At 46.0% G+C, this 20,271-nt stretch overlaps 1 protein-coding gene across 2 annotated transcripts in view; it reads left to right on the forward strand.

Moving 5' to 3' along the window:
- Positions 1–827: 827 nt before the first annotated feature.
- Positions 828–20,271, forward strand: part of ZNF469 (zinc finger protein 469) — a 104,732-nt gene continuing 85,288 nt past the window's right edge. For both annotated transcript variants that reach the window (XM_042852095.2, XM_008168643.4), the window contains exon 1: positions 828–1,040. The gene's annotated coding sequence lies outside the window, so the exon portion shown is untranslated. The remainder of the gene's footprint in view (positions 1,041–20,271) is intronic.

Below are 20,271 nucleotides of genomic sequence, written 5' to 3' on the forward strand. Positions count from 1 at the left end.
ATAATTCTCTACATTTATGGAGCTACATACAGAATAAGCATAATTTGAAAAGGAATTTGGTCTTCATGCTGTGGGAATCCAGATTGGCTTCGCATGGGATTTCAAATACTGTAACTGCCTCTCTCAACAGAGAATGGGGGGACAATCCTTTTTACCTTTTAATCATTAAAATATTACGAGGAGAGGATCGTTGAACGAGATGCATACCCATCTGAGTGTGACCTAGGGAAAAGGACAGCATTCTTCTTTTAGTTACACTGGTGGAAATCAGGAGCAGCTGCAGTGAAGGCAATGCAAATAGAGCCCGATTCTGCTCTCATGACACCAGTGTAAATCCAGGCACTGAAGTCACTGGAGATCGGACCTGATTCCACTCTGTTACGCTGGTGTAAATCAGGAATAACCCCACTGACGCCAAGAGAGTGATTCTGGGTTTACACTGGTGTAACTGAGATTTGGGGTGCAGAGGATATGTGTCTTGGATACTGTAACCTAAAATTGGCAGCCTTCCCTTCTCTGGCAGGAGTTTAGAAATGTCTCCATCTGAGATTGTTTTTCAAAAAGGCCTGAAAATGCAGCCCATTATCTGATATTTTGTAGGAGCTTTTTTAATTAAGGTCTTGGCTAAGTTTTGATTAAAGGCGTGTGGTGGGGCTTTTTCCCTTCGAGATTTGGCATGCGCCCATGCCTGTCATCCTACCGATGCTATGGCCCTACTTTTCCCCCTTTGCTATATTTTGAGCTGGGCTTTTTCCTTTTTTTTCCTTTCCACCAGAGGTGCAGATAAATCACTATGGTCTCTGCTCAGCTTGTCTCTTGCTCCTGTAGACTAACTTCTGTGTGCTACTGGCTGGTGCAGCTTCGAGGGGGCGTGCGCTGCAAGTCTCCGTGCCTGTGGTCAGTAATGAAGACTTCTCTTTTTATCCACAGATTACTGAGGAGCTGCACAGGGCTAGACTGCAGCTCTTAATTCCCTTACTTTTCCATTGAAACTCCACACCGGAGAACGCAGCCCTTCCATCCAGCAGATTTAAAATGCGGTAAGTAAACACCCTTTTGTCATTTAGGGTTGTTCACTGATGTAATGGGAATATTATTTGTGTTTGGCCTGTAGACGGGGAGGGAAAAAAATGTGCTGTTTGCCACATGTCAGTGTTCTGGGTTTTTTAATACCTCGGCTCCCAGCGTGTGCTTCAGTTATTCCCTAGGGGTTTTGTTTTCGTTAATAATCTGCTTTGCTAGGGGGTCCTGCATTTGCACTGAAAAGTACCTTTAACTTCACTTTTTTCCCTCTTCCCTTTTTTCATTCAGTGTCACATTGCAAGAGTTAAAAAATGATGCTTCTCTACTCTGAGGTATTTCAGCTATTTGTGTCATCCCAGAGTTTTTTTTAAATAATGGCCTTTTATTTTTACAGCTAAAAATTCCTCCCCCCACCCCACCCCCTTTTTTTTTCTCTATTAGCTGTCGATGTGGTCATGCTTCCGCGGGTTAGGTATTCGTCACGGGAACCCCTAAGATAAACACAGCTCGGCTTCTGCTGTCGTTGCTCTGCTGCCTTTTGTAAATTCAAACTGCTTGCACCAAGAAATGCTGTGATTTTTCTTTCCCCTGGTGTGTGATAGTCCCTGTGTCTCTGAGAGACAAGGAGTTAATGCCGTTATTTCCCCCCTGAGTTCATCTGGTATTTTTTTTAAAAAAGGATGTGAAGATAGATCTGCTCATCTGCTGTACAGAGAAGTTGCCTTTGATGTGAGTTCTTCCTTGGTTGTTCCTTTTCTTTTTTTTTTAGCCCCTTTCCTCTTGCCTACTATCTCTGGAGTGCACTTACGAAACTGCATTCCCCTGCTGGCTATTACTAGGGACTGTTTAATGTGCACTTGCAAAGTTGTAGGAATCACACATGCATTGTGTCACCAATACCTATGCTGTGAAAACCCCAGTTGGCTTTTCCTTTGCAGAATGCGACCCTCTGGGGACGCTGTCAGTGTCTCCTGGCTTAGCTACTCAACTTGTGGAACACACCTGGACTTGCTAGGATAGTACAAGAGAATGGCTCACAATGGCATGGCACCTCTCATTGCGCAAACCAGTTGCACCTTCACAGCTGGGCAGATGAACTGCATTCTACTGGCGTTTGCATGGTTTGGTTTGGTTTGGTTTGGTTTTCCTTTTTCTCCCATAACAAAGAAAATGGATCCTGCCACTTTAAGACAGGAGTCACTTTAAGTGACTTTCCATTTGCCTCTCATGGAGAGCTGAGAATTGTGGTTTCCTATATTTCCTTTGAATCGTGTGCAGTAGTTAGAGTGAGTTTTTAAAAAAAAAAACAACTACTGTACGTTTTGGAAGCTTTTTCTTCTGCAGCAAGGTACAGCCGAGAGGGAGGGAGAGGAATCTCGCCTATATTTGGAGGAGTGAAGAAGTAGAGAGGTTTTTTATTTTCCTGTTACCATTTTATTTTGGCTCCCTCTCACCCCCACGTCCTCCCCCTCCTTTTCTCTGTGTGGTGTCTCCATATTATGAAATAATGTACAATGCCAGATAGGCATTTCCTCAGTACAGTGCGTCCTATTATGAATTGGCATCCGGCTTCGGCTGTTGGGGTGACAGATCACGGATCTCTGCCGTACCGCTGAAATAAACCTGGATTTTTTGAGAAAGGTGGACTCTGCGCATCTTGTGTCAGGCGCAAGTCTGCTGTGTTTGCTTGAACAGCTGTGACGTGATTCCAGGGTTCGTGAACTGATGGAGTTAAAAGCAGACACCAGCTTGGGGGGGTGGGGGGGGAGGGGCGGGGAGGAAGGAATGAATCACCAAATTAAATTTCACTTTCTTTGCACAATGTTCACTCTGAAAAAATAAGCAACATCCTTGAGGGGGGTTGAGGGAAGGGTTCTGTTTCCTCAATTAACTGGGACTCGCCTTCTTTTGACAAACGGAAGACAACGCGTTTTAGACTCTGGATTTGTGGAGCTGTCTCAAAGTGCCAAGTCTGGTTATACAGCGACTTCTGAGTGTTAGGTTGAGGAATCTGAGTCACTCTATGCTACTTAACTCCTTAGAGGCTGAACAACTTCAGAAACTATTACCTAGTCATGTAGAATTCAAACACCAACACTGCCCGGCATGAAGCTGTTGGCGACTGAAAAGAATATGCCTACAATTCTTACCTCATCTGTTGTGGGTGTCAGTAGCACATTGACCTTTACCTGTCCAGGTCCTGAATACATGACAGATGGGCACCGGACGGTACAGGGCATGGGTGAATTTTCCAAAACCAATAATAACAACAATCATAATCACTTAATTTGATTATCACTACCACTGTTGTTAATAATATCAGTGGGTCAAATATTAACATTCTGACTCATGCAAAAACTCCCATGCACTTCAATGAGTAAACACTAAGGACGTAAGTATTTTGCCCAATGATAATATATGATATGGCTGTAGTCCCTTTCCTACAAAGGATCATAAAGCAGTCTACAAACACTGTAGACAGGGGTCACTTTTCCCACCCTAAAAACGAAGTCACATCTGGGGTGGAACATGACAGTTGCACAACAGTTTGGGACAAGGAGTGGAGGAGGACACCTTAACTGTTTGCAGTTGCAGTGGGAATGCTTGTAGGCAGAACAGAGTTCTCTAAAGTGTAATTGGCCAGAACACTGAGGTTAACATCTCTACTTGTATGAAAAGTGACCTGGGGTTTTTAATGATCTAAAGTAGCCAGAACTTCAGTTCTGTGTCCCATCCAAAGAAGGCACCACCAGGGTGGGACGCTGGGTTAGTATTGACTCCGCGGAATCACCAATATTTCTTCCTGCAATGCCTGGTTTGTCCTTCCATGCAAGTCCTGACAAGGCATAATGTTGCTGCCCCTTGAGAGAGCTGATGAGAGCCCAGGGCGCAGACCGTGTTTGCATGTGAGTGAAGCAGCATCATTAAGTTAAGAGATTTATTTTTAAACAACCCAAAAGGTGCCACTAAAATCAAAAGGCCTATTTCTCATTTACACAAGAGCCCCATTACACACTTTGACAGTTTAAGGCAGGGGTCGGCAATGTTTGGCACGCGGTTTGCCAGGGTAAGCACCCTAGCGGGCCGGGCCAGTTTATTTACCTGCTGACATGGCAGGTTCGGCCGATCGCGGCCCCCACTCACCGCAGTTTACCGTTCCAGGCCAATGGGGGCGGCGGAAAGCGGCGTGCACGAGGGATGGGCTGGCCGCGGCTTCTCGCCGCCCCCATTGGCCCGGGACAGCGAACCGCAGTCAGTAGGGGCCACGATCGGCCGAACCTGCTGCGTCAGCAGGTAAATAAACTGGCCCGGCCCGCTAGGGTGCTTACCCTGGCGAGCCGCGTGCCAAACGTTGCCGACCCCTGGTTTAAGGGATCCTTAATATGAGTGCAAATTATATTTACTTTAAGGCCCTCTTACACTGCAAGTAAATGAGAATTAGGCCCAAAGTTTTCAGCACAGATTACCGCATCCAGTTGGAGCTGGCTTGATTCACAGTTACACCAACGTTACTTTGCACCATTTTGACAGTGTGAAGCGGCCTTTAAAAGGATACAAATGTAACTTACATATAATTTAAAGTTCCTTACATTGCGGTGTAACGGGAACTTAATGTAAGCAAGAATCAGGCCCTAGGTATATATTAAATTTCACTGGTGGGTATTTATTCTGCAGAAGACTTCTCAGACTTGCATCTAGCTGGGTTCTTTTTAATAACTCTGTAACCCAGATTGAATGTTATATATGTGGATGTAAACAGAGTATAAACCAGTGGAATTACTCCTGATTTACAGCCGTGTAAGTGAAATCAGAATATGGCTCCCGAGGCGGAGCAGCTACTTGAACAAAGTATGTTCTTGTTTTGCAAAGTAGTTCAAAACACATGCCATAAAAACCTGATGTAAAAGACCCAACAGAATATCTTTTATCATTTAAAAAATCTGTATCTTACTTTTTTTTCTTTTGGAGGTTGGAACTTGAAATCTGGGTCATTATTGCCATAACTTCCTGCTAAAGCAATCCCAGTGGTTTGTTATTGTAGGGTTGCTTCTGAGTGCTGGGTAATACATGCTGGTTTGTTGCTATAGATTGCTTACGAGTATTGGACGTGCATGCAGGCGTTTTATTAATGCGCATGTGTTCACATGCACGTCCTTGTCACTGTAGGGTAGCTTATGAGAACTGAGATACTGGCACTCGTATCTTTTAAAAGCACATAGAAGTGCTTGTGGTAGAGGAAAAAGGCATTAACATTTCATGGAGATTGCTAGTAGATAAGTGGGAGGGGTGGGTAGATAAATTTAATATCTGAAAACATTGACAGTATTCTCTTAGAGAGCCAGCATTGTTCTCTCTCTACGCTCATCTGTGCCCCGTACATCTTGGATTTGGACATCATTTAAAGGATAGAGTTCATAAAACTGGGCTAATCTAGGAGACATTTCTGGTAATGCAGCTGCAGCAACATATCCTTCCTTCAGCAGCATGGGAATTTCCTACAAGAGCAAATGTCCTGTGTTTTCTGTATCATATATAGCCTCGTTCCAGTTCTCCTCTAGAAGACATGAGCTATATCACAACCAAATGTATGTGGGGAGGTAGGTATGGTCCAGAGAACAGGACACAAGACTCAAGAGACAGGATGTTTGAGTTCTGTTCCTGCCTATGCTATTGACTTGCTGCTGTGTGTCATTGGGCAAGTCATTGCCTTTCCGTGTGCCTCAGTTTCCGCCTCTGTAAAAAGGGAATGATGCATTCGCTTTCTAAAGCGCTTTGACGGATGGCAGGCACTGTGTAAGTCCTAAACAATTATTTATTCTCTCTCTCTCTCTCTTTGACTGGAGCTCAGCGGGACACATAATAGCAGGAGAGTGCAGATGAGTCATCAAGTATGCATTTGATTTTGCTAATGATGTTCCTTGTAGTTTTTACACCCACTCCCTTACTAGTGACTTCCTGGGAAATCTGATAGAGCTCTCGCATCTGCTGTTATCTCAAACCAAACAAAAGAGATGCACAGTGTTCTGTGAAAACCCTGCTCCCCTAACTTCCTGTGGGGTACAAAGCTCAATCTCAGAGTATTCACTCTGGAGACACTGCATTTTTGTTCATTGTTTGTTTGTGCTCAACTTTCTACAAATCAGAGGCTTCTACGTGAGTCGAGGCCTTGCTGAGGTGGTTCTTCTTAAATAGCCTTAAAACCTGGCTGCCACACCCCAGCCAGCTGCAATATTTAACGTCTTGATCTGAAAATCATTAAGCACCTTTTCTCTCGTCTCCTCCACGCCGAGCGCTGTAACTTACCTTTTCCTCCCTCGTCCTGCTTTCTGAGCCATCTAGTGATGCCACAGTCCAGCTTTTGTGACATCACAAGTGTTTCAGGGGGATGTCGTCACTGGATTGTCGGACGCGTCTCCTTCTCTGATCTCTTGCTTATCAGAGACTATAGGAACAGAAATGCAGGGGAAGCACAGCACTTACAGGATAGTTTAGTGGCTTTTGAGTCACACACTAGGGTCCTGGTTATAAGTGAGCCATGAAGCTGTGGGGAGTGTGTAATTTTGCCTGCGTGCACACTTAAATGCACTATTACACAAATGCCTGCATGGGCAATTGAAAGATTCTCACACCTCTGTGGACAGGTGATAGAACTGTATGAACTCTGGAGTTGCCATTTCCAGGTGGCTGAGGCCCCTGTGTTCCTGAAAGGAGGACCTTGGAAATCTCTCATCAAAAATATTAAGAAGCAGGGGGATGGGATACTATGGTGATGGAGGGGCCACTGATGCCAGCGACGGATGTTTGCTGATCCTCGAGGGACTGTTATGGGCGCTAGAGCCTTTCACCATGAGGTCACTGGCTTGAACCCAGCCAAGACATGTGGGGCTGATCTGATACCCATTGAAGTCAATGGTAAGACTCCCCTTGACATCACTGAGATAGGTTCAGGACCTTAGCGACCGACAGTTGAAACTGTCTGTTGGCTGGACTGTTCAGTGGCCTGTGTGAAATGAGTGCACGATTCTCAGACCTATTCCCAGAAGATAGGAACAGGAGTACTTGTGGCACTTTAGAGACTAACAAATTTATTAGAGCATAAGCTTTCGTGGACTACAGCCCACTTCTTCGGATGCATATAGAATCTGATGGATTTCCACTCCATTCGGCTAAATGCAGTGCCTTGCATAATGACAGGTTTCAGAGTAGCAGCCGTGTTAGTCTGTATCCGCAAAAAGAACAGGAGTACTTGTGGCACCTTAGAGACTAACAAATTTATTAGAGCATAAGCTTTCGTGGACTACAGCCCACTTCTTCGGATGCATAATAAATTTGTTAGTCTCTAAAGTGCCACAAGTACTCCTGTTCTTTTTGCGGATACAGACTAACACGGCTGCTACTCTGAAACCAGAAGATAGGTGCCATCACCACAGGAGGCCACTGGTTAGCATCCTTTTGGCTAGCTCCAGAAGAAAGTCCAAGGCTGGCATTAACCCAGAGTCAGTGTTTGACCTCCTCTCTCATGCCTAATGGCCAGGTCTAGGTCCGGGTTGGGCGACAGCAGCAGAGTGGTGTGTGTGAGGGGAAGGTTGCCCTGCTGTTTCCCATGCCGTACCTGTCCTGTGGACAGTCCAATCAGACAGTGGAACTCAGTGCCACAGGAAGGGATTGGAGATCTGTATGGATAACAAAAATTCTTATCATAATGATAAACATTTTGGCAGGGATATTAAACCTCCTGCTTCAGGGCATCAGCCAATCTCAAGCTAAAAGAGACCAGAATGAGACTTAAAGCGGGGGGGACAGACTATCTCACATCTCTTACTGTGGGGTTCTCTCACCTCTATCTGAAGCATCTGGCACTGTCAGAGACAGACAGGGGACTAGATGGGTCTCCAGGACTGTCAGCGTAGCCCCTTCCACTGGCAAAGTCACTTGATCGAAGTATTTGTGTGCTGCAAGTGAACAGGATGTTTGACGTGTCTAGTTTGGCTTTGTGATGATATTAAATGGATCACTGAAGGTGCCTGCCCACTGCAGCTACTGAGCCATCCCAGAAAAATGATCTTCTAAAGACGTCCAGTGGCAATGTGTAAACAGCAGCGCCCAAATGCTTCCATTTCCCACCAGCCGTTTACAGAATACATGAGCAAAATCTGATGGGTAACGACTGTAGCGCTCTCTGTTCAGTGGATTTTGGTTTGCTTTTTTATTTTAACTCTGTTTCTCTTCCTACACTAACGTACTAACAGGCATTACAGTACAGACCCGTTTACGCGCGGATGTCGGGAGTCGAGCCGTCACGACCGCGGGTTAACGGACCGCGGGTTAAGAGGGCCATGCTGAAACATCTTAAGCTATCGATATATACATACGTATTCACAGCATCCCAAATACTGCAGGCCTATCTGTTAACGGCGCTTTGCAAGAATATAAATTCAAATGTGTAATCTAATAAAAACATTATTCTTACTACACAGGGGTGAAAGTAACTCAGGACACTTACCGGTACGGGGCGGGGGCGGCTCTGGCCTCCGTAAGGGGCGGGGCCTCAGGCAGAAGGGGCGGGGCTAGGGGTCAGCATCCCCCAGCCAGCCCTTCCAGGCCGCCTGGTCTGTGCCGCCCGGGGTTCCTGTGGCTATTTAAAGGGTCCAGGGCTCCGGACACCGCTGCTGAAGTAGCAGCATCCGGAGCCCCGGGCCCTTTTAAATCGCCGGCATGGGGCAGCTGCTCCCTTTGCCCCCCCCCCGCCTGTTGGCGGCCAAGGGGGGGGCAAAAGGGGCAGGGACCTTAAAGCGCTGCAGGGTCCTTTGCCGCAGCAGCACTTTAACGTTGCTGCCCCTTCTCCCCCCTGCCCCCCCACTTGCCCCCCATCGGTGGTAAAGACGTACAACACGTTTCCGCTCCGCACTTCCTGTCGATTTCTGTGTCAGTGAGTTAGGGAGCAAATCTGTAGCGCTACATAGCAAGTTCCTGTACCACGTGTTAACGACTCTCGCGTGTTAAATAGGTAGCACTGGGAGGCACGGCACTACCGCGCGTTAAGCGGATTCGCGCGTAAACGGGTCTGCGCTGTATTTTTAATTGTCGTGTGCCATCGGTCTGATCAGCGCACAACTCTGTTTACGCCTCTCAGGATGGAATTTGCCAGTCATTCTGTGCGCCTGGGCAGGCGAGAGCACACGATATGAATTGCCCTCACAAGAACTCCGGCTTTGGAAATGGGATGGTGTCCCTAACCTCTACCAGAAGCTGGGAATGGGCAACAGGGGACGGATCACTCGATGATCCCCTGTTCTGTTCACTCCCTCTGGGGCACCTGGCACTGGCCACTGTCGGAAGACAGGATACTGGGCTAGATGGACCTTTGGTCTGACCCAGTAGGGCCATTCTTATGTTCTTAAGTGACCATATCATAAAGTGGCCATTGGAGAGAGCTGTTTGGCGAGGATCTATTTCTCTTTTATGGTTGATCATCCATAGAAATTGCTGGGGCTCCCGAATTTCTAGTGCTACTGAAGCTGGTGGAGAATGCAAGCGTAAATGCTCAGGAGTGAGTCTTGTGAATGAGTGCCCAACGGCATGGTAGTGAGAGGTCCCAAGGCTGTTAGCGCCATCACCTATCTAGCTAATCTCTAGGGTGTACCGTGGTATCGACATGTCTTAATACAGAAGTGAATTGCTTTCTTTTTCCTGGTTTCACCCACTGGAGGGGCTTCAGGGTCATGTATTAACCCACCCATCCCCAATCTTCTCAGCCCCATATCATGGCCATGAGCAGAGTTGGCTGGAACTCCTTTTGGAGCCAGCAAATGCCTCCTAGCTCGTCCAGAAGAGTAGCAAGGAGCGATGTGAGGCTTACCCTTCCCCCTGGGGAGTGGGAGGGCTGTCAAACTTATTTTAAAGCGCAGCATTCGAATTACAAAACCACGGCTGGAATCAAATTTCTGCGTCCCTCCCATAGATAGTTAGGGATCTGCTTATAAAGACTTGAAAAATGTGGCCCAGAGCGATTGTTCGTGTCCCTTTAACAAAGAAAAATAACCCCCCCCCCCCCCAAAAGTTCCTCTTTGCTTTTGTTTTTGGAGCTGCTGCTTTTTAATTAAGGATACCTGTCTTAGCGCCGTGCGTTGATGGCAAGAGGGAATATCTCGCCACGCCATGTGTCAAGAATCATTTAATTCCCCTCCTGTCAACTGTCATCTTTAGTTAGCACCCTCTGACTCAATTGCAGCTTAAAACTGCCCTTCAATAATGTGCCGAACGTAGCTCTTGGGGTCTGGCTCGGGGCTTCCCATTCAGAGAAAATACGTCCATGGGAAGTGAGTTTAATGGGACCCAAGTGCTTTGCTCAGTAGGTTTGTTTTTCTTCTTAACCGAAACGTGTCGTTGAAATCCAAGGGAATCTCTGGATAATAAACCCATTTGCTCTCTCTGCTGTCAGTCACATGCCGGCACAGTGGCACGGATTTCAGCGCCATTCCCGTTGGGTCACAGGATGGAAGGGGGCAGATCCTGGTCCTAGAACGGGAGCAGTAAATAGCTAGTAACGTAACCTAAGGCCTGATTCACCGCTGTGTTTATTCCAGTATTACATCAGCCTCACTCCACTGACCTCACAACTGGAGTAACAGGGGTCCTTTGAGGGGAAAACCCCACTATTAATTTTCTTTCCAAAGTCAAAGGCCCAGTTTTAAAGGTATCTAGGCATTGCTGTGGTCAGCGCTGCAATACTGAACTCACGTCTCATTTTCAAAAGGGATTTAGGCACCCATGAGCCTAAATTGGCTGCCAATGGGATTTTGGTTCCTAAGTTCTTAAATTACTTTGGAAAATGAGACGTGGGCTCCTAAATCAATTAAGCGGTGCAACACTGACTGCAGCAATGCCTAAATACCTTTAAAAATCGGGGCCTACGTCTGCTCCGATTCTCCTGCTCTAGTTACCTGGAGATGCAGCAAGCCAAGCACAGCATAAAAATCCTGAACTTTAAAAGGAGGTAGACATATGGATGCAGGAAGGACATATGTGATTGCAATGCAGTATGTTGTAGTAGGCTAAGTATCAGTCTCGGGCCGTGGCTTCTGCTATCAAATCACTGTACAGCCAGTGGGGAGCCTCTGCCACAGATTCCCTATCTGTATAATGGGGATAACAATCCTTATTGCTCATTCACATGGGGGGTGGTAATTCACTGGTGCTTGTCAGAAACGCTGCTGACGCTGTGAGTTGCCCTCCTGCCTTACCCATGGCTGGATCCAGTGGCTATTCGAGCTGGACTCCCCACCCTGTACTCTGGGATGGAACTGTCTGTTTAAAAGGACAGTGTCTCGCTTTAATAGACTCAATCCCAGTTAGGGGGAACTGGTACATTTGCTACTGTTAGGCCATAGAGAATTGGACCAAACCCTTCGGCTCCCCTGGTATGTCAATGTCGAAGAAGCAAATTTTTTTTTTTTTTTTTTTTTTGTAACTGACAAATAGTGAAGAACAGCATTGTACAGGGATGAGAGGAAGCCAAGGGTCTATCAGGCATGCTATTAAACTGGAAAAGGAGAACATCCAGACTCCAGCTCCAGCTGGTGGAGTGTAACTGACCTGGCTTGGCCGGCTCAGGACCAATAATTCACTTGTTTTTGTGTTTAATTACAAATGTAAAAACCCCTTTCTTTTAACAACAAAGTCTTGAACCACACTTCAAAGTTGGGTTTCTGGGACAGTTGCATACCTTTTAAAAATAGCCTTCTGAGTGATGCCAAAAGCTAAATAGATTGCAGAGAACAGGTCCTGCACATGGGGCTTTCAAACAGCATGTCAAGTGCTGCTTTGCGCTCAGCCGTGCTTTGTGACTCTGCCCAGGATTCTCCAGGAGAAGAACTCTCAGACTCTAAATATTAACACCGGGGGAGCTGCAGCAGCACCCTGTATTTCTCAATAGGCTTTGGCTATTATTTCGCTCCCATGTGCTTTTCCCTGTGAGTGAAGGCATTGAAAAACCACAGGAGAGATGAGAGAATGTAATAACAAAGGATGTAATTGACATCTAACGGCAGTGCCTTAAAGGGATACTGTCAACTTAGATGTTCTGAAATTGTCTTATTATTATTTATATTACAGTAGCACCAAACAGAGATCAGGGCCCCATTGTGTTTAGAGCTCTACAAACACATCATAAGAGACCCTCTGGCCTGAACAGTTTGTAATCTCAATGGACATGACAAAGGGTTGGGAGAGGTGGGGGGAACAGAGTCAAAATAGAACCCAGGCCTCCTTTCCCCTAGTTTAGTTCCCCTTTTTAGATCATCCTGTCTCTCTGTGGTGCCAGTCCTAAATCACTATGCAAACCTCAACTAGAGTCCTGTTTCCGACACAACTCCCATTAAACAGTATGTCATGACAGTTGCCTTTAAAATTACCTTTAAAAAATCGTAACGTTTTTTCTGCTTCCTTGTCTGTGGTGATAAGGGTCTTTTGAGTTAGTTCATAGTTTCGTAGATCTCAAGGCCAGAAGGACTGACCTCCTGTATAACACAGGCCAGAGAGCTGCCCCAAAATAATTCCCAGAGCCGAGCTTTTAGAAAAACATCCCATCTTGATTAAATTGCCAGTGCTGGAGAATCCACCACAACCCTGGGTAAATTGTTCCAGTGGTTAATTACTCTCAGTGTTAAAAATGCACGGCAGTCTGAGTTTGTCTAGCTTCAACTTCCAGCCATTAGATCATGTTAGACCTTTCTCTGCTAGACTGAAGAGCTCGTTATTAAATATTAGTTCCCCATGTAGATGCTTTCAGACTGTAATCAAATTACCCCTCACCCTTCTTTTTCTTAAGCTACACAGTTGGAGCTCCTTGAGTCTATCACTGTAAGGTATGTTTTCTAGTCCTTTAATCATTCTCGTGGCTCTTGTCTGAACCCTCTTCAACTTATCAATAACCTTTTCGAGTTGTGGGAATCCCTTGTAGCTGACTATGGAAGGAAACAGTGACCCTGACTATGTTAACAAAGTGCTGTCAAGTGGCCAGAGTAAAGACACTGAAAATAGAGACAGAAGGTTTTCTCACTAACTGCATTCAGTTATGGGGTTCACTTAGGTAAATGCAAACATTTCAAACAGAATTATGACTCAGTACTTTAATATCTGCTTTGATATCACTGGGTAGAGTTTGGGCTGTAGAGGTCAGATATTTAGGTCCCAATTTAGGCAAACGCTTAGGCACCTGCTTAAGCCCCTTTGACAGCCAGGAGAATTATGCACATGCTTCAATGTTTTGCTGAGTTGGGGCCAAATTTGATCCAAATCCCCTCAAAAGTCGGGAGGTGTTTGAATCCAGGGTTTTGACAGGAGCCTGCCTCTTTTTCCAAATTAGAGATGCAGCAGCATATTCGGCGCAGATTTTAAAGAGCAAAGTCAGAGGCTTTAGATGGCTGGGGTCAAACTGTACTGTGCCCTATTCTCAGCTTGGGGCACAATCTGTGTGCTGGTCAAATGTGCACGTGCTCGTTGAACCCACGACCTCTGAACTTTGAAAGCACTGATTGGGCAGCTGACCCCGGCAACCTGCTTGCTCATCAGTTATCCTGCTGCAGACATGCAAACAGGAATTATTCATGCAAATCAGATAGCCAACTTCTTCTAAACTACATGTTTGCTGCTTCCTACTGCAAGCAAGAATTTTCATTGGAAGGTTGTATTAACTCTGTAGAAATAGTTTTCTTTTCTGATCTAAGAAATATAAGTTAGAGGTAGAGACTAGGAGTCAGGCTGCTGAAATACTCTTGGTGTTTTGTTTATTTTTGTAAGTGCCCACTTAACTTTGATAACGAATAAACATTTTGGAGAAAGAAAGCTGTTGTGAAAGATTCCACCTTTCCCCCTGTGGCTTCAATGAAGATGTTAGAGTTCCTAAGACGCATCTCTGAGACCTCCAGAAGGCAAAACTAGGACTTGACTTTCCAGATATTTCTAAAGTAAAAAATAAGTTAGTGTGCAGGAGGAAACTTTTCAGTCTTCTTTATACATTATAAAGGTACCACTCTGGCAAATCACCTTTAGGACTGTGTTAGTGATGAAAGTGGTAGTTACCTTTGCAATGAACAATGAATTTCCAGAGCTTTGATTTAGTCAAAGGAAAGTGGTGGTTGTACCATAAAAAAGGTAGAGCAGGATAAGAAATTAAAAGTAAGTCTTATTGTTTCTGCATCGTAATTAGTGCTTTCAGCCTGGTGTTTGTTTCATTGATAAAAAAATCAGATGGCAACCGCTCCACTATACTCCTGCATTGCTCAAATGGCCCAATGTATCATTGACAAAGTCAGGTCCTTCAGCTTAGCCATTGGCTCTTCACGTTGGCTCTGTAATGGGGCTTGTTCAGCTTCCATGGAGGCAGATATCAGAGGGGTAGCCGTGTTAGTCTGAATCTGTAAAAAGCAACAGAGGGTCCTGTGGCACCTTTGAGACTAACAGAAGTCCTGGGAGCATAAGCTTTCGTGGGTAAGAACCTCACTTCTTCAGATGCAAGTGCATCTTCTTGCATCTGAAGAAGTGAGGTTCTTACCCACGAAAGCTTATGCTCCCAGGACTTCTGTTAGTCTCAAAGGTGCCACAGGACCCTCTGTTGCTTTTTTCATGGAGGCAGAGGTTTTCAAGACATTATGTTCAGGGAGTGGCAGGTCGCTAGTGAAGTTTATTATCTTACATGGTTTGCATGAAGCCCTGCAAACCAGTGGAAGCAAATTGCTATCTTCCGTAGATGGAACTTGGCTCCTGGGAGAAGCAGGCTGCATTTAACTCTGGGAACAGCTCTCCATATTTGAAGCGTGCTTTTCTTGGATGTCTACGCTGTATTTATGCGGGCTGGTATGTGGGGAATAATTAGAACCTCATCCCAGCTACTTGACGAGCATGTTTTCCATTCTCGATGTTGACAGGTCAGGCCATCAGGCTGTTCCTTTGTGCCTAAAAATGTTGATGTTTTCAACATTGTTTGCTGAAAACAAAACAAGGGCTAGTGGAGTTCTTGGACCACAGGGAGGATGCTTGTTATTTATAGAGTGCCAGAGGCAAGCATGATGCTTCTCATGCATGTAAAAATGCCAGGTCTTTGCTCCTAAGTTAGACTTAATACAGTGAGGGAGGATAAACACAGAGCCCTTGTGTGACCATACGGGGGACACACCATTTGGATGGCTGTATAAGTGCTGCTCACGATATCTGTGGCTGGGAAGAAGGATGCTGAATGAGGGCAGGGTCAAGGTGGGGCCTTGGCTCCTGCCCGCCTCCCCCGCTAAGGACCAGAGAGCAGGGCCTGTGCACCACAGGAAACAATCTGCTGCATTCTGGTGGAATAAATTGCACCCCCTGGTGCACACTGCGCAGCCCCCAGAGCGACCGTGCGCTGCCTGAAGCACACATCTCTCCAGCGCTGCTCTGCACTGCCTCCTGTTCATGGACAGCGCACCGGGCTGGGGTTCAGAAGGCCTAGGTTCTATTTCCAGTTCTGCTACTAACCTGCTGGGTGACCTCGGGCCAGGCACGTCCCCTGTCTGTGCCTCAGTTTCCCCATCTGTAAAATGGGGATAATGATGCTGACCCTGCCCCCCCCCTTTGTAAAGCACTTTGAGACCATCTAATGAAAATGTGTGGGCCATGTCCAGGATGGCGCTCATCCCTGGAAGGCTTGACAAGCTGTTTGAGGTTGCATGGCACATGGGGCCGCTGTTCCAGGAAAGAGGGCTGTTACAATTCCTAATTAACCAATTAAAAATAAATGATAAAGAGCTCTTGACCCTCTTGCTTCCTTGGGTATAAGATGATCATGAGCAGAGGTCAGCGATAACATTTCCTTTTGCCCTGCCCACCATGGGATAGTACGGCCGTTACGACACGCGCTTTTGGTGTCACTTTACACTTTCCTCTCAAACATTCCTTACAGGCCACAGCTGAAGACACAATACCAGCTGGGTTGGGTTAGTCATCTGTTCTGGTCTGCCTGTTCTTAAGCAAATGTATTAATAAAGGGGAAGGATGTTTTTACAGTGACAGCACTGGACTGGCAGTCAGAAGTTCTGCCTTCCGAGCTCAGCTCCCGATAGCTCTCGTTCAGTCAGGCACCTGCAAAAGAGGCCAGGTTTTCGATGGGAGCTGCGGGGTGCTGAGCGCGCTTGCAGATCTGGTCTTCTGTTCCTGGCTCTCTGATGGGTTCCTTGAGCAAGTCACTTAATATCTCGGTGCCTCCGTTCTGATATATCTGAAGTGGGAATAATACTGACCCAACCGCTGCAAATTTGGAAGGTGCTTTGAGATCCTTAGCTGGAAGGCATGTTATGAGTACAATGAATTATTGATGGGAGTGATTCTGAGAACCTCTGAGCACCCACAGCGCTCAGTTACTTTGAGAGTTACCGGGGCTCACCTCCTCTCTGGCCCCACCATAGCACCTTCCAATCAATGCTCCCAGTAGCTCTTTATGGGCCTGATTCAAAGCCCATGGAAAGACTCCCATTGACTTCCAGGAGGTTTGGTTCAGGCCCTATGAGCATTAATGAATTAGAGATTAAGTGATGGGCACAAGATCATAGAGTGAATCAAGTGGCCAAATTGGGGATTGAACCCAGTAATTCCAGACACTGCATGCCCCCTGCTCTGACAGTGGATACGCTGTCTAATAGGTATTTTCTAGGGGTAATTATCAGTGACATTAAAGATGCTGTCATTTTCAGCTCCCCTGTTGCTCAGCATTGAGTTCTCTGTTACAAGCTGTGCTGCTTAAAGGATAGGGTAGAACAGCGGTTCTCAAACTGGATCCGGAGCCCAAAGTGAGTCGCGGCCCCATTTTAATGGGGTTGCCAGCAGGGCCGGCTCCAGGCACCAGCTGAGCAAGCTGGTGCTTGGGGCGGCAGATTGTTGGAGGCGGCATTCTGCCCAATCCTAGGCTGGCACGGCCGCTTTTTTTTGTTTGTTTTGTTTTTTGTTTTGTTCTTGTTCCGCTCCGGCCACCCTGTAGGGGGCGGCGGCGCGGAGAACCAGAGCGCCCTGCAGGGCAGTCCTCTTCCTTCCCTCCCCGCTGACCGGAGCAGAGCCCTCGCGGCAGGAGGCGGCGCAGCGGGAGGGGCCGCGTGGCAGCGCCCCTGCTGTAGCCCTGGCCGCCCCCTTCTCTCTCTCCTGCCCGCTCCCTCCCTCCCCACCCCCAAGCCGGTCCCCCTGTACCCGTGCTCCGGCTGCACCGCAGGTTTTTTTTTTTTTTTTTGCTTGGGGTGGCCAAAAAGCCAGAGCCGGCCCTGGTTGCCAGGACTGGCGTTAGACTTGCTGAGGTCTGGGGCCGAAGCCCGAGCCCACTGCCTGGGGCCAAAGCTGAAGGCCGGAGGTTACAGACCCCTCACCTGGGGCTTCAGCTTTGGCCCCACTGGGCTTGGGCTTTGCCTCTACCCCTGCTCCCCCACAGAGCAGCGGGACTTGGGTGGGCTCAGGTTTTAGTTCCCTATCCTGGGGTCGTGTAGTAGTTTTTGTTGTCAGAACAGGGTCACGGTGTAGTGAAGTTTGAGAACCCCTGGTGTAGAAGCAACTGGATTGCTTTTCTTCAGAACTTCGGCTTTCTGTGCAAAACAGCCATGGCGTGGAACGTTTCTTATTTCCACTCTACGTTAACGAAGAGGTGAAGTGAAAAGTTTTACACTTACATTGACCTAAACCCTAACTAAACATTCTGCAACAGGAACACAATGGGGAGGCTGTTTTGACCGCTCTGGCACTAGCTGCTCGGGCTCTCGTAATACAATGATGTTTTTATTGGCAGGCTTTCAGAGCAGTAGTAGGGAGAGGGTTATGGGGTGTCACAGTCGGGGATGATTCCCACATATTCCTGGTAAAATTTCTCAACACAATAGCCTCACATTGTTGGGACTGTATGTTCTTACTACCATATCACCCTTGAACGCCAGCAACCACAATAGGATTTCAGTAAGTTTTGAACCATTGCAATAGGTTAGTGGAGATGAAAGGAATATTGATAGATCCTGTTTATAATCCCATAGGTGTGCCAATAGTAAGAATGCTAATATAGTGATATTATTATATGCTGCTTAATCAGCACTCACTTAAATAGTACAGGCAAATTATTGCGATCTCTCCCTGGGAACCAGTTAGCCAGATGCTAATGAGTGATGTCTAACGCTTGATCAAGATGGAATTAGGTAAAGTTCCATTTAATGGGGAAGAGTATTTAGCTAGTGCCAAGGGGTTAATTGGTGTTTAACCAAGTGTGACATTCTAAACTGGTCTCTTAATACAGAAACAGTCACAATAATACTATGAAAAGAGTAAGAGAGAAGAAGTGAGGATGCAATGCAGTGAGTACAGTGTTTTATTTCATTTAAAGTCTTTCTGAATGTTTTTTTTTAATGGCATCTTCACTTATTTGGGATTCTAGACCATTCCTTGCACTGTTCTAGTTGAGAGGATTCAGCTGCATTTTTGAGGAATTCAGTAAGAGTGAGCTAAGCACACTTTTGATCAGGACAGGGCAACCTGTAGAGTTCATCTATTGCTGGAGTTTTTATTGGGACTCTTGTTCAATATGGTGTCATCTCTTCTTCAAATAGGGATCTGGAATATGGATAGGTAGCAATAAGTCAAGGTCTCATAGTGATCTTCATGACATCCTGCACCTGCCATATCCATTTAATAATGTATTTTCAATTAGTATTTCACCTGCCTTCAGTCTATACCAGGGGTAGGCAACCTATGGCACGCGTGCCAAAGGCGGCACGCGAGCTGATTTTCAGTGGCACTCGCACTGCCCGGGTCCTGGCCACCGGTTCAGGGGCTCTGCATTTTAATTTAATTTTAAATGAAGCTTCTTAAACATTTTAAAAACCTTATTTACTTTACATACAACAATAGTTTAGTTATATTATAGACTTATAGAAAGAGACCTTCTAAAAATGTTAACATGTATTACTGGCACATGAAACCTTAAATCAGAGTTAATAAATGAAGACTCAGCACACCACTTCTGAAAGGTTGCCGACCCCTGGTCTATACCATGCTTTGATAATCTCCTTGCAATCACCTTCCAGCCATGTGAATGGTATAGATTGTAGTGGTATAGATGGCACGCTGGGTTATTGAGATGAAACGTTGGCCTTTTGGGTCGTTAAAATTGCTTTTCTGTCCTGAGTGAAGCACCTGGTGAGCTATAATCCAGATCTCAAAATGACCCCGTTCCCTAAGCATGTGTTCCAACGTGCTGCTCTTGCCAAACTGCTCAAGAAGGAAGCAATTATTTGACTGCTACGTACCACCTGTTTATGTCGGGTAGAGGCAAAAAACAAACTTTCCCAAACTGCTGTGCCTTGAAGCCATTGCTTGAAGTCCCACTTCCTGAAGGTAATATTTTCTGGAACAATGTCATAGTATAGGTGTCTGGCTGGTGGGTCTTGCCCTCATGTTCAGCGTCTAACTGATCGCCATATTTGGGGTCAGGAAGGAATTTTCCCCTGGGTTAGATTGGCAGAGATCCTTGGTTCGTCTTCCTCTGCAGTGAGGGGCACGGGTCACTTGCAGGTTTAAACTAGTGTAAATGGTGGATTCTCAGTAACTTGAAGTCTTTATATCATGACTTGAGGATTTCAGTAACTCAGCCAGAGGTTAGGGGTCAATTACAGGAGTGGGTGGGTGAGGTTCTGTGGCCTGCAAGGTGCAGGAGGTCAGACTAGTTGACCATGATGGTCCCTTCTGGCCTTAAAGTCTATGAGTCTGAGTCTATGAGTCATTTCTCACTTGTATCTTCCTTCTATGTTGAAGCACCATGGTCCTGTTCCAGAAGTGGTGCTTCTGGACATGATATAGTGGTGAAGAATCCACCACATCCCTTGTTAAATTGTTCCGATCGTTAATTACTTTCACTGTTAAAAACTTGTATCTCATATCCAGTCTGAATTTGTCTAGCTCCAACTTTCCCTCATTGGATCTGGATTTTACATAAAATCAGCATGGTTTCATGAAAAACGGGCCTTGTCAAATAAATCTTGATCTCATTCTTAGACCAGGTTATAAGTCTGATTGATAAAGGGAACTAAGTTGATATAATATATTTGGTCTTCTATACAGTGTTTGACTTAGTGCCACAATAGTCTGATTAAGAAGCAGAATTATATAAAATCCGTGTGGTCTATATTACATGAATTGAATGCTGGCTAACTGATAGAACACAAAATGTAGTTGTGTATGGAGAATTTCTCAGCCCACTGC

The sequence above is a fragment of the Chrysemys picta genome, chromosome 14 (genome assembly GCF_011386835.1).
Source record: "Chrysemys picta bellii isolate R12L10 chromosome 14, ASM1138683v2, whole genome shotgun sequence".
Taxonomy (NCBI): domain Eukaryota; kingdom Metazoa; phylum Chordata; order Testudines; family Emydidae; genus Chrysemys; species Chrysemys picta.